We start from the raw sequence: 11,542 nt of genomic DNA, 5'->3' as shown, positions 1-11,542 counted from the left end.
AAAAATCATTGCCTTTGTTATCTCTCAGACCCCTCAATGTTCACTTTGGGACTAATGAATCCACCCCTTCTAACTCTTCTTGAACCGGCAGATCATCCCTGTTTTGCTAATGACAAAAAAGGGAAAAAAGTAAAAGTAACAATATAGTAATTTAGGAATTTGATTCTAATGATGCATAGTTATTTATGACATTCTACTATTTTGACTACTGATAGTTAGTGCTTGGATGTTGATGGCTTAGTCTTTGTTATCTTTGTTGGATTGTTAGTGACATTTGTTTTAGAATGGATATGGTATGTTGATGAAAATATGCTGATGATAGTTGGTTATAATATTGATAATATCCTGTCACTTATAACTTTAATTCTGCAAGCTTGTATGTCAATTCGTGAATATATTCTGTTAAATGTTTGAATCAATGCTTGTTATTTTCAAGAAAAAATAGATAGAAATTAGCTGGCCTATTAAGTTGGATAACAACATAGCTTGAAAAGATCATGCATATATTAAGGGGGAGCATACACTCAGGGAGAGAAATTCCTCATCTTGTGCAAAACAAAAAGAACGAATAGACACTGTGCTATTAATCAAGGAATATTTTGTCATCATAAAAAAGGGGGAGATTGTTGGCTCCATAAGTTTTTGATGATAATAAAACATTCTTGCTTATTAATATCTAACTATACTACTTAAGTGTGTAGATGAAAATGTATGTCAACAATAAATTAATCACTAAAAAGAAAATATCAAAACTCATAAGTGTAAGGAGTTATAAATAAGCCACAAACAAAAACTTTTTAGTCAGATAACCAAGGGAGTTAGTCAGCTAAAGCGCGAAAGTGAAATTGATTGCTTCAAAGACAGTAAGTTCTTAATCAATTAAAATCTTACTTAACCGATTAATGGAGTAAAGCAGATTACGAGACAGAGAAGACTTAATCGACTAAGAAGTTTGGTTAGTTAATTAAAAGCTCACGGTCAAAAATTTGATTACAAGACAGAGAAGACTTAGTCGATTACGAAGTATTGTTAGCCAGCTAAGAGCTCACTGCTAGAGAATTTGATTGCGAGACAAAGAAAACTTAATTAACTAAGTAGCATAGTTAGTCAACTAAGAGCACATTGTCTGAAAATTTAAATTTGAATACTTAAAGATAGACTAATGGCTAGAATTGACTCTAAATTGTTTTTAACAGTCTAAAGCTGCCAACATCTTTCAGAGTTGGTTTTTCAAGTATGAAAGACATCTTTAACGGTTAAGAAGAAGAAAAGATGCTTTCAAGATAAAAAAGAGCTCAAAAATAGCAAAAACTCTCTCCATCCTTTATGCACGTCACTCTAATATTTGTAATAGAGTTTAGCACTTCATCTTGTACCATTCAGATTAGGTTAGTGATCATAGACACTTCTTTATCTCTATATTTCTTAGTTACTTAGAGTGTACGAGTCACTCTAAGGGGATTAATTAAGCTTGGGTTAGCTTGATTTGTTTTATAGGTTCTAACTCAGCCTAGAAAAAGTTAGATTTGGATTTTGGTTGATCTTGAGAAAAATCATTGTTAAAGGTTGTGGCTGACCTTGTGAAAAGCCATTGTAAAAGCTTGGTGGAACCTTGTGAATTCCACTAAGTATAGTGATTTGGTTTAAGGATGTCAAAGATGATGCATTAACATCTATAAATAAAAATATTTGATTTTTAAAATTATGGAAGTTAAAATATCTTCATTAGTTAATTAAATATTTATGGAATATGTTCCATAAAGATTGATAATTGATTCAATAAATTATGAAATATGATTCCTTAATTTAAGGGTGTCAAAATTTAAAGAATTTAAGAGAACATTAATCTAGGAATTAGATTCCTAGTAGTAGTGAGAGTCTAAATATTTTTGGATAAATTTGGTTTTGAATTGACTTCTTACAAGAAGAGAATTCTAATTTGACATTAAATTTAAAGATTAAATTGTTCTAAGATATTTCTTAACAAGATTAGGTAATATTAGACATTCAATCTTTAATTAAATGAGATCAATAATGGGTTGCCTAAAACATTTAGGAAAACAAATTAAAATTGTTTTAATTTGTAATTTGTAATAAAATTTTAATTGTAATCCTAATGAAATTAGGAGTTAAAGAATTACTAATTTTGATTAGTGAAATTCTCTAATGTTAAAATTAAAAAAAAAATTGCAAACCTGAAAATTTGAAATTAGTGAAATCAAATAAAAAAATGTTAATATCAAATACCTTATATGATTAACAATTTGAATACTATATGATTTAACTTTCATATATCCATGTTGATTAATGAATATAGATATTTATTGACTTAGGCCCAATATAATTGTGCTATAATTGATGTCTATATTTATCTCAAGTAGTTTGTATGTGATTTATTTTATGTGATTTAATAAATGCTATGCAAAATGAGACCTTAATAAATTTGTAAAATAAAATCTCTCATGAAAATATTAAGTCACAAGCCATGCATGACTAAGTTATCTTTCATCATATAGCAAAATTACCTTGTTGGTTTTTTAATAGGAGGCTTGTTAAGCACATTTACGGCTAGACTTTTACACGAGTATGTTTGAGCTATTAGTGGATTTTACTCAACTAGTTTCATAAAATTTGGATACTTGGAAACTTGATTTTTATGGAAACTAAAGGCCATGGCTGAGCCAAACATATATGATATGTTCAGGCAATGTGTTGTCACCTAGCTAATTTAGTAGTCACATAAGAGATGTGATCGATAAATTAAGTTATCTACCTAATTAGGCATATCATGTCTTGTTGAGCACATTGAAAGTCATGGTGGTAAGTTGAACGGGGTCCTAGTTTATTAGAAAGTTCCTAAAAGAGACTTTTCGAAATGACTTTGAGGGTTGTCATTTTGCATATAAAATAGTGAAAGAACTTTAAAACCTTATTTTAAATTGCTTATGCATGCTATTTATTGATTGCTTTATCTTATTCGAGCATATTTATATACACTATAAAATGGTTAATAATTTGTCACTTCGGAGCATGTTGGATGCAAACAAACTCACTGGCCCAAACTTCTTGGATTGGTTTTGGAACCTTAAAATTGTTTTAAAACAAGAGAAGAAATCATATGTCCTTGACACATCTATTCTACCCGTTCTTGTTGATGAAGCTAGTGCTGAGAATAGAGAGGCATATCAATGTCATAAGGATGACGATGATCAGGAAGCATGCATGATGCTAGTTAGAATGGCCTTTGAGCTCCAAAAGCAACATGAGCACATGGATGTCTAATCCATGATTTTTCATTTTAGAGAATTGTTCGATAAAGAGGGGTGCACTAAGAGATATGAGATCTCTAAGGAATTGTTCTAATGTAAGATGACAAAAGAGAGCTTTGTCAGACCTCATGTACTGAAGATGATTGACTCATTAAGAGGCTTGGACAATTAGGATTGGCGATGGATCATGAATTAAGTATTGACTTAATTCTACAGTTTCTTTTTTATAGCTTCAGTTAGTTTATGTTGAACTTCTATATGAACCGTTTGGAAGTTATTCTTCTTAAACTTCTGAACATGTTGGACACGACAAAGAAATCCATCAAAAGAGAAAAGGGAGCTTTATTTCTTGTTTTTTCTTTAAAGGCTTAAACAAAGCAAAAGCAAAAGAAAGCCCAAAGGTAACATCTTAAAATCAAAAGGCACTAAAGCCTAAAGGAGGTATCAAAAAAAACAAAAAGAATAAGAATAATAAGCTTATTGAAGTGGGAAACTTGGGCATTAAAGGAGGAATTGCAAGGAGTACCTAGCTATTGTGAGCAAGAAGAAGAAGCTTATTGAAGTTTCTAATTTAGGGACTATTTGTTAAGATATACTAGTTTATATTATAAAGGTATAAGATACCTTATGTTGGTTCCAATATGTGTGACATATTGCAAAGACCAAGAACAAAGATGAGTAGGATCTTAACTGAGGATGTGACCACATTTATTGACTACATAGAGCATTGAATGCTACATATGGATGGTTGCGCTTCTCTTTAAACTTACGATTTGTTTTGTTGGATAATTTGTTTAATGTTTTGACATTTATTGCCTTATGGATTACTTGTGAAACATTTATATTTAGCATTTGGATGTTAAAGTTTTAATGTTTCATGTTTGGATAATTATTTAGAATAATTATATCTTACTTTATTATTATCCACATTTCATATTTCTCTTGCAATGGTATTTGATCAATTATATATTACAATATATGTGAAATTAGTTCGATTAAAGTAAAATTAATCAATTAAGGATAATCAACTAATCATGTGTTAATTGGTGATAAAATTTTAAGATAAAATTTTAGTAAAAGGTCATTTGAGTTTGTGATTAATTGGTGAAACGAATGAATGTCGATTCATGTAAAGATGGAACTTTCTTATGAATAGAAAATAGAGATGTTTATTCAAAAGAAGAAAGCCAAGTCATATTGTGATGTGATTAGGTCAATATGTCTCTAATACATTAAGCCCATAATGGTATTCTAAAACCAATACAATTCCTAGCATGCATTAGCATGCATGTAGGTAACTTCATGGAATATTCAAAAAAGTTCGAATATTACTTTCACAAAGAATCTTGGATTTAGTGGGAGCATGATTGCATTAAGAAAATAGTTTTTTAATAGTACTGTGTTATATTGGAATTCAACACTAGAGATTTTGCATTAAGTTGCATAATCAATATAATTGTATAGGAACAATGTTGTCAATTTTGCACATGCAAGTATACGTATCGAACAAGTAATATAGTGGTGAAATAGGGTATTGTTCCCACGGAGATTTGATCATAAATTTTTACTAAATACTAAAATCTTATAACAAATCAATGTTATTTAAGTAATCGAAATTTGTAGAAAATTCATTAAAACAAAATTAAAATAAGCACTAAATTAACTAACAAACTAAATAAGTTGAGAAAAACAGTATAATACAGACCTAGGATTATGGGTTCATTCAATATTTTATCTAATACCAGCTTTTCTTTTTATTTATCTTTCCTGGGTGGTTTTACTAACCTAGAATCTAAAGCTATGGACAAGTCTCCGTCATTGCTTATACAAATACCTAACTTAATTAGTTTACTATATGTTTATAGGAATCAATTAATTTAAGTTCATCAAGCAAGTGTCCTGACGTGGCTATGTATGGCAATTGGCGAATGTCTACGCGAATCGCGAATCAAATCACCTAAGTGACATGAACATACACTATTTAAACCTTAATCCAATATAAAATTTCTTTGTCGAGTCTCAATTAGATTTACAAATCAGTTAATTATTGGCCAAACAATCAAAAGCCTTAAGAACATATTTGAATGAGCAAAGCTACATCCATTCATGATAAATAAATGAGAAACTAATATTCAAACTACATGTTGAAATCCACCACAATCCTAGAAAGATAATTTAGCAAATAATAACTAATAAAAACAACATCCAAAGAAATTTAGCCATGAATCCAAGTCAAAGAAAATAAAAGAAACACAAAAGTAGAGAAAGAAACTAAGTTTTGAAGCTTTGCAATTTCAATTCTCTATCAAATTCTCTTATTTTCTTACTTTGTTCTGGGCTCCAAATCTCCAAAATAGTTGATTGCTGCCTTTTCCTTTAAACCTCTAAACAAGGTCCCTTAAAAAGGCTTCAAATAACCTAATGTCCAAAATCTCATCAACTTTTTATTTTTGGCAAATGGCCCAGTGCTACAGCCTTGTGGTGCTGAGCTATTGGGCAAATGTGTTGTGTTTCCTTTCACTAGCACTGTGCCTTTTTCTCCCAGTGGTGCAACAGTCTATCAAATTCAAATGTGATTTTCACCCTGATCTGATCTGAATTGGGAAAAGTGATAAACATAAAAGTTTTAGTTTTGTCTCTTAAATTTTCAATGGCTCAAGAATTAAGTCAGTTGGACTCTGGATTGAAAGTTATGCTCTAAATACCTCACCATGTTCAGTCCATGCATACTGCTACAATGCTCCAAATTAGACAAATATTTTGACCATGATCCAATTAGAACTAGGTGAAGTGTCATAAAAGTTGTAACCTTTCCTCTTATAATTCTAGTGGTTTTAGAATCATCTCATTTCGAGTTCTATAGAGAGATATATGGTCAAAATATACCAATATATACAAATAAAGCCGTCACCATACTTGCATAAAGTTTCATCAAATGAGTCTTTTTCATCGAATTTCCTACAAAAGTAATAAGAGAAATTACCAATACTACTCTTAAAGTAATTTAAAAAAATAACATAAAATTTAACTAAACTAACTTAAATTAACTACTTAACAAGTAATCAAACTTAAACTAGAAATACACCTACAATGCTAAAATTCGAACTTAAAATCTTAAAGATCTAGCTACTTAAGCCCCCAAAATGCGTCAAAATAACTTTATATAATAGAGTCATCAAACATCATAGATTTAGTAAGATACATTGAGATGTATTATTCATAGTAAATGAATTTATTAAATAAGATTTAATGGAATTTCACACTTTATTCTATTTAATGAGATCCAAAGAGTTGGATATAATAGGATATCTTAGCGTACTTGTCTCACACACATGATAATGTTAGTGGGAGTGAATATAGTTCTTTATTGATACAATTACATAAAATGTAATATGTGTATAAAGAAAATGCCAAGTTTTAATAAGTAATGGATGGCATTGATAACTCTGTTACATAGAGTTTGAGCACATTTTAGGGCCATTAGTGGCTAGATCCTTGAGTTTAGGATTGAATTTCAACCCTTTTAAGTTATTTTTCTAATGTAGGTTAGATTTTATATTGATTAGTTAATTTAGTTGTCGTTAGGTTAATTTCATTTTAATTTATCTCAATTTTTTTAAGAAAAGTTGCTGCCTATTTTTCTCATGGTTTTGTGTAAAATATGATGAGCAAGGAAAAAGAAAGAGATGATAGCGTAAGTCAGGAGAAAGTGTCACTCATATATGTTGCAATAATATGAAGTTAAGTTAAGTTGTAGAAGCCCAATTAAGGTGATTTTGGCTTTATTGGAAAGATAAGAGAATGAGCTACAACTTTTGTGTCTACCATTTGGCCCAATTCGGACTAGATCAAGGTGAAAATTACGTTCAAAGTTGGTAGATAGATAAGGCTCTACACTGAAGTAGCAAGGCTAGAGTGCCACAATGCCAGAGACTCATGGTCGTGGCATTGTAAGTGATACCACTACGGTGCCAGAGACTTATGGTTGTGGCATTGCAAGTGGTACCATCACAATAGTAGTGAACAATGGCCGTGGCACTATGCATTGGGACAACATCAGATAAAAATCAGAGAGCATGGCATTATGGCATTGAAGAAGTAGCACCATAGGGCTCCCAAGGTAGATCACTGCATTGTGGTGCCAGAAAAGCATGGTTGTGGTGCCATCCACTTTCCGAAATCGAAACTTTCGATGAAAAATTGGAAATTTGGGTATTTTGCACATATTTAAGAGTTTATTTTGAGAGCATTCAACACAGAGACTTGGAGCTTCGAATCAATCAAGATTTCAAGAATAATCGAGAGAGATTTGCAATCAATCAAGCTTTAACATTTGTTTAATTTTCTCCTTTTGTGTTATTCTTAGTTTTTGTTTTGAACTCATGGCTATAATTCTTTGGGTTGTGTTTTATTTTAATATCATGAACTAATTTGCTTATCTAGGATTATGGTGGATTTAGCATGTAATCTGAATACTTGTTTTTTATTATTTATCATGAATGGGTATGTTTTACTTAGTTAAATATGTTTTTCATTTTTTTAATTCCCTAATCAACAATTATTGTGAACTGAATTGAAACTCGATAGAGAGATTCTAGGTTGGACCACGATTTGATTAGTGTATGTTCACTTCACCTAGGTCATCTGGATCATAATTTGTGTAGACATATGGCGGTTGCCATGCATAGCCATGTTAGGACACTTGCTTAATGAACTTAATTTAGTTGATTCCTATAGACATATAGTGAACTAATTAAGTATTTGTACAAGCATCTCAACGGAGACATATTCATAGCTTTGGATTTTAGGCTAATAAAACCACCCAGGAAAGATAAATAACTAGAAAAGCTAGTATCAAATGAAATGTTGAATGAACCCATAATCTTAAGTTTTTAGTACATTGCTTACCTCAATTTATTTAGTTATTTGGTTTATTTAGTGTTGATTTTTAAACCTTGTCTCTATTTAATTTTTCAATTGTCGGATTACTTAAATAAGATTAATTTGTTCTATAATTTTAGTAGTTAGTGAAACTTTAGAAATAAATCCTTGTGGGAATGATAATCTGGACTTACTGTCTATATTACTTGTTCGATACGTATATTACACGTGCAAAATAGATAACAAGTTTTTGACGTCGTTGCTCGAATTTTGCTTTCTTTGTTATTTGCTAATATTAAAATTTTTCAGATTAGTCTTAATTTAAGTTTTATTTATTTATTTTGCAGTAGTGTTTAGCTATTTTATGAGAAGAGAAAACAACTTGGAAGTTATCCTGTGTGACCCAAAAATTGAGTGAACATTTAACAAACTTCGAAGAGAGAATCAATTAGGTGTTGCTACAATAATTACAAGGCTGATCAACAGGGTGAGGAACAAATCGAAGAACGTGTAGTAGATAACAATCGTTGCTTAAAGGATATGCTATTTTTTTGGTACATGGAATTCCATCAAGCATCCACTGGCCAACTACTTAGGCAAACAATTTTGAGATCAAGCCAGCTATTATCACCAAGATTCAAACCTCAGTTCAATTTGGGGGCCATCCAAATAATGATCCCAATGGCCATATGTCAAACTTCTTGGAGATTTATGACACTTTTAAACATAATGGTGTCATTGATGATGCAATTCGTTTGAAGGTTTTTTCTTTCTCATTGAGGGGTAAAGCTAAAGCATGGCTAAACGCGTTCCCCACTAGCTGAATAACAACATGAGGTGATCTTGCTCAAAAGTTCCTTGGTAAGTTTTTTCTTCTAGCTAAGATAGTGAAAATGAGGAATGATATCATATCATTCATGCAGCAAGATTCTGAATCATTGTACGATGCATGGGAAAGATACAAAGAATTACTTTGGTGATGTCCTTGTCATGGTTTTTTGAAGTGGCTTTAAGTGAAAACTTTCTACAATGGTTTGGGTGGGCAAGTTCGAAGCACCATTGATGTCATTATAGAAGGAGCTTTAATGACTAAATCAATTGATGAGGAATATGATTTGTTAGAGGAGATGGCTGCAAACAACTACCAGTGGCCAACAGAGTGAACAATGCATAGGAGAATAGCTAAAATTCATGAGCTAAAGGCCCTTTCGACATTATTCACTCAGGTAGCTGTTCTAACTAAAACTCTTGAATATTTTAGTATTAATAGTGTGCAAAGTCTTTTTGTAGCTTGTGAGTAGTGTAGAGATAATCATGTAAGTCATCAGTGTCCGAGCTCAACAGAGACCGTGCAATTTATGGGTAATAGATAGCAGAATAATCCCTACTCCAACACTTATAACCCAGGGTAGAGGAATCATCTTAATTTCTCTTGGGCTAATAATCAAGGTTCATCCTCAACTCTAAGGCCAAATGCACCTCTAGGATTTCACCAATAAGCCTATGCACCTATTTAAGAAAAGAAGCTAGTTGTGGAAAATCTGCTAAGGCAATACATGGCATTAAATGGTAGCATTATACAAAGTCCAATAGCTTTCATTTAGAGTCAAGCAACATTAATTAGAAACCTGAAGACTTAGGTTGGTCAACTTACCAATTTATTAAACAATCGACCTCAAAGAACACTACCTAGCGATATAGAGGTGAATCCAAAAAGAGAAGGTAAGGAACAAGTTATGGCAATCATGCTGAGGAGCGGAAAAGAGAAGGAAATGCAAGACAACTTTATCATTACCACTATTTCCTCAATTCCTTCAAAAACAAAAGCTTGATAAACACTTCCAAAACTTTCTTGAGGTATTCAAAAAGCTTCACATCAACATTCCTTTTGTATAAGCTTTAGAGCAAATGCCATCATATGTGAACTTTTTAAAAGACATATTAACAAAGAAGAGGAGACTTTAGGACTTTGAGACAATTGCACTTACTGAGGAGTGTAGTGCAATTATCTAGAAAAGCTTCCATCAAAGCTTAAAGACCTAGGAAGTTTTTCCATCCTTTACTTAATTGGTAATTTTAATTTTTCAAAAACTTTGTTTGATTTAAATGTTAGTATCTCAATTATGCCTGTTGTTGCTAGGAGACTTAGATTGACAGAGATTCAACCTACTATAGTCACCTTGCAGTTAGCGGATAGAACTATAAAGCAACCCTGTAGGGTAATAGAGGATATCTTGCTTAAAGTTGGAAAACTATTCATTCTAGTAGACTTCATAGTACTTGAGATAGAGGAGGATCAAGAGGTTTTAATCATACTAGGACGTCCATTCTTAGCCACTGGAGGTGCACTAATAGATGTAAGGAAAGGCAAAATAACATTCAAAGTTGGAGATAAGATAGTTGAATTTATTATTTTCAATGCAACTAAGAGTCCTTTAACCATAGCTTATTTCTATAAAGTGGACTTTATTGATAAAGGTCAAGGTAATCCTACTTCACACCCTAGAAGTACGTAAGCATCAATTCTTGAATCAGAGACACCGCCCCTATAGATCAAAACTAAACAGTGTTATGATTAGCATGATCCACCATTTTTAGTTAATCTTGATTTTAAGGTGGGACAGCAAGTGTTACTGACCAAATCAGTCGAGCTCCTTCCATGGAAACAAAAATCAAAGTGGTTAGGTTCGTACAAGGTGGTTAAGGTCTATCAGTGTGGTGCAGTTGATATTTGTATTGAAGTTATAGGAACATTCGGAGTGAACGAGTTGTGTCTCCAACATTAATTGGGAAGTGAATTGGATTGCCAAAGATCCTCAACTACTTTAGTTGACAACCAAAAAGGGGTATCATAGTCAAGCTAGTGACTGTAAAGAAGCACTTCTTGAAAGGCAACTCAAGCTATATCTTTTTACTTTTAGTTGTTAAGCTTGTTAGTTTTTGTTTTACTATTTAAATAAGTACTTATAACCTCTTTTTAGCTTGTTTGTTAAGTCTGCAGGTTTGGAAAGTTAGAAGATAAGAAAGAAGAAAATTAAAGTTTATAACGTACTATCACCATTTATAAAGGAGTTCCTTTTTTATTCTTTTTCACTTTTTACATTGAGGACAATGTGCAATTTAAGTTTGGGGGGAAGGTTTTATTATTGCTAATAGTTTTTGTGATATTTTAGGTTAGTGTATTTTTGTTAAATTTTTTTATTACATGTGTTTTGCATTTAAACTATATTTAATAGTGCCAGTTTCATTTAATTTATGTATCTAATGATGGGAACATAGTTTCATTTTTATCTTGACTGTTTGAAACATGTAAATATTGTTTGAGTGTTATGTAAATTCATATGCTAAGCTTTATTGTTAGGATAAAATTTCTACATTATGAGCATTATTTT

At 31.5% G+C, this 11,542-nt stretch overlaps 1 non-coding gene across 1 annotated transcript; it reads right to left on the bottom strand.

Moving 5' to 3' along the window:
- Positions 1 to 9,040: 9,040 nt before the first annotated feature.
- On the bottom strand, positions 9,041 to 9,147 carry LOC149527427 (small nucleolar RNA R71). The gene has a single exon (XR_016351024.1). It is a non-coding gene; the product is annotated as a small nucleolar RNA R71 (small nucleolar RNA).
- Positions 9,148 to 11,542: the final 2,395 nt, after the last annotated feature.

The sequence above is a fragment of the Theobroma umbraticum genome, unplaced genomic scaffold (assembly GCF_002168275.2).
Source record: "Theobroma umbraticum cultivar Fairchild unplaced genomic scaffold, ASM216827v3 scaffold_95.0, whole genome shotgun sequence".
NCBI classification, from domain to species: domain Eukaryota; kingdom Viridiplantae; phylum Streptophyta; class Magnoliopsida; order Malvales; family Malvaceae; genus Theobroma; species Theobroma umbraticum.
Note: the sequence above shows the minus strand (reverse complement) of the source record. Positions and strands in the feature narration are given on the sequence as shown.